The sequence below is a fragment of the Rosa rugosa genome, chromosome 4 (assembly GCF_958449725.1).
Source record: "Rosa rugosa chromosome 4, drRosRugo1.1, whole genome shotgun sequence".
Taxonomy (NCBI): Eukaryota; Viridiplantae; Streptophyta; class Magnoliopsida; order Rosales; family Rosaceae; genus Rosa; species Rosa rugosa.
In genome coordinates, this window is record NC_084823.1 from 43259165 (window position 1) to 43263014 (window position 3850).

Here is a 3850-nt window from a genome sequence, read left to right on the forward strand (position 1 = left end):
CTTATATGCCCGTACACCATGAGGGTATGAGTGAAATCATTTGATTCTATTTATTAAAAAAAAAAAAAAAAAACTTATATGCCCATACCATTTGGTCTAGTGCCATAGTCTCTCATTCGTAAGTGGGAGGTTGTGAGTTCGACTCACAAAATGCTAATTGTAGCATTTAAGTTTTTTATCTAATCCAAAAAAATAAATAAATAACTTATTATACTATATATTAAAGTTGGGTTTCCGGTTACTGTTACTAAGCCGTTTTGGTATCGGCTCCAGCCGAGCCGGTTGGGGGAAATCACGTTTTCGTCCTCATTGATAAGGACCGACGTCGTCTACTCGACTCTTCCAGAATCCAAACTATCATCATCTGCAATCTGCAGTCCCTTTTTCGCTCTTCCAGAATTGTATCATCCCAAAATCTTTTTCAAATCCATCAATCGTATCTTACCGGACCAACAAAATTGACTCTCCCCAAATCTCTGTCCTCGAGATCAAAAATAAAGGAGCTTGAAATTCTTTGCTGATTGATAAAATTAGTAATTCAATTTCATTTGTTTCCCATAATTGGAAGAGCTGGAGTCATCTGATTGGTAATATATAAAATTGACAAGGGAAGAAGGTAGATAGCTCAGAGAAAAGGAAGAGGGGGACGGGAAGCAGTCAAAATCGGTAATTTTTTTTTTTTTTTCCTTTGAGGTTTTGGGTTTCCTGTGTTTGCATGCTTTTGGGGATCATTGAATCCTTTGAGTTTTTGGGTTTCCTGTGTCTGCATGCTTTTTGGGATGATTGATTGTATGATCACACTATTGGTCATTACAAAGTGGATCTTTGTTTAATTTCCTGCATGCCTACGAGTCTACGACTAATGTTCCATTTAGTTTGGCTCTTCTCAATTGAGTTCTTGCTCTTTTCCACTATTGATTTTGTATTTTAAGTCGATTAGGGATAATACTGGTAATGATTTTGTTCATATTCGAAGTCTGATGTTCTTAGCTGGAACTTTTAAGATTATATTTGTTTCGTAGAGAGGTCGTGATTTGGATTCCAAATCAGTTCAAACTTGAAAAATTGGTGGATGATACTGAATTTTTTCATTTGTTGACATCATAGTAGTTTTAGTCTTTAGGTTAATCTAGAATTTTGATCGCATGGACTTTAAATAATTGCAAATTTGATTCCGAATTTGGTTGTTAGTTGGTAGGATATTGTTTGCCTCAAAATACAATAAAAAAACATGTAATCTAATCTAGAATGCTGATTTGATGTTTGAAGTAATTGTACTATAATGAACTTTAACGATATAGTACAATATCCTGTTGTTCTGAATTGGGTTTGTGTGTGATATGAATGAGTTTGATGAAATCCGTTTCCATTGCCTATAGATTAACTTGGGATTTAAATTTTACTAACTGGGTGCGATTGGATTCAACAATGTGGACTTTCTGGTCTATGAAATATGAACACTCAAACACTATACTGGTTAGTTGGTATTTTCTGGATGGAATTTGCTGGCATGCTGGTCTTTATTTGGTTGTTTTCAGTTTTGCTGTGAACACTGCTGGACTGATCCTGTTCAAGCACAGTTGCTGCCCTATTTTGCATAAGTCGAGTGCGGTAGAGCAATTACCTATCCCTTTTTCCATGCATCTTAGTATCCAGGTAACTTTCAGATTCCATCAAGCTTTTTCTGTATTACCCATTACTGTTTGAAATTTAGAAAATCATCTGCAAATGATTTGGTGGCTGGTATTGGAAGAATGGTATTTCTTAGCTTTACCCATCTCAAGAAATAGTGCTAATTTGGTTCTAATCTCATTATTACTGATCGAAATCTTCCATTAGGCATCGGAATCGTGTGCTATTCTGTTTACTTTTCCAGGATCTGAATTTCTTCATGGCACATTGTAAGAATGGGTTGCACATTGTAAGAATGGGTTATAAGGGCATAATTCAGTAATTTAATTAGCCATGGAGGGGATTCAATTAATTGGGCTAAAACACGAAAATCAAACTATATATTAATTTGACATGGTATCATCTGATAATGGATGCATAACCTTAGTGATGTATTGGTTCAATTTGTAGCCTCCAATATACTTAATCTGTAATCCACGCTTCAGTTGTGTTTTTTATGCTGCTAATCATTTACTATAATGTTCCTTGGTATGTTGTTTGGTCTAAAGCCTATGTTGCTTTGAGGGAAAATACATTTACTATCTTCTGGTAATTGATGCAAAACATTGGTGATGTATTGGTTCAATTTGTGGGCTGCAATATAGTCAATGCATAATCCACGGTTCAGTTCTGTTTTATATGCTGCTGACCATTTACTATAATGTTCTTTGGTCTAAAACCTATATCGCTTCGAGAATGGTCTTGAGATTCAGATTTTCTTAGCTTTGAAACATTCCTATCCTTCAGTTTTGCTTCATGTCAGTATCATTTCTACTTAGTTCCTGCAATTACTTCCCCACATCCCTGAATTTGATTCATATCTTAATGCAGCTTCAGAGTCACTGTTCTCATTGAAGATGAGACTGATCAAGCACATGCAGTCTTAATGGGCAAAGAAGCAGAAGAAATCTTTGGAATCTCATGCGAAGACTTGATTATCAAGAAAAACTGCAAAAAACCAAAGGATCAGACCACAAGAAATTCTTCAATTAGAAGGACAGTCAAACTGCTGAAATTGAAGCCAGGAACAAAAAGAGATTTCCTTATAAAAGGGGATATACAAAGATGTTCACAAGTTCACACCAACCCAAGATATCGAACCAACAAATTCCACGCAAAATTCTCTTAGGTTTGGAAAGAAGAGGAAGGAATTGTTCAAAGCAAAACCAAGCAAGAACCCGAAAAGGCAAGTTTTAAAATCCTCACGTTAAATTTCCTTTCCACTTATTTTCTGCATTTTATATCTACTCTGTCCATTCAATTTAAGCATCCCTTAATTAATGACCCAATCTTTTATGCATAACCTTCATGTGCTCTGTATATTTCAGTGACAACTTTGAACCATCAGATCAGACCAGCACAAATACATTGGCTCAATCTGACACCGAAGACCTTACCTAACCACTTCTGCTTTGCAATGCAACTTTTTGTTTTGTGATAAGGACCAATATCTATGGGTTTTCGTAACGCTAACTGTCCTTGAAAAACAATGTCATGCTATGTACATATGAGCACTGGTTGTCAGGACCATTCTCTATGTTTTTTGTAATGCTAATGGTCCCTGAGAAACAATCAACCAAGATAGCAGACATTTTGTACATTACTGATCAATGTACATAAAAGTTTTTTGCTATTCTTCTTTGTTTTCTCTTTTTTTTTTTTGTGCTACAATATACCCATTATTATTGCGACTAAAAGACCCGCAGCATCGCGCGGGCCTTTTTACCTAGTATTTTATTATAACCTAGCTATTCTTATGCCTTTATATTTCGCCCTCCCCCTCCCCCTCCCCCCAACCCTATAATCTTGGCTCCGTCCCTGGTGTTAATCAAACCTTTAGGTGCCGTTGATTGGTAGTGTCAATTATGCAGAGAAGTAGAGGACTTGATTGCAGCATTTGAAACTGGAGAATCCAAGTGAAAATGACTTTAGATGGGACTCGATTGGAAAAAACCTAATCTATAGGTTATTTGTGCTTCTGAACACAATCTACGATCCTATTCTCCTAGTAGCAAAGGTTTTTTGTACTTTTTTTTTTTTTTTTTTTGATTGAAGGTTTTTGTACTTGTGGCAGTGCAAGTGGGATGTTAACGAAGGCATGAAAAACATGCACTTGTTAATATGCTCAATCAAAGATGAAAAATGTCAAATGCTTGACTCAGCTCAGGATTCCAACTTC

General features: G+C 35.9%; 1 long non-coding RNA gene across 1 annotated transcript; it reads left to right on the plus strand.

The window, feature by feature from the left end:
• Nucleotides 1-332: 332 nt before the first annotated feature.
• LOC133707498 (uncharacterized) lies at nt 333-2855 on the plus strand. Its single transcript, XR_009845136.1, has 3 exons — nt 333-666; nt 1539-1656; nt 2503-2855. It is a non-coding gene; the product is annotated as an uncharacterized LOC133707498 (long non-coding RNA).
• Nucleotides 2856-3850: the final 995 nt, after the last annotated feature.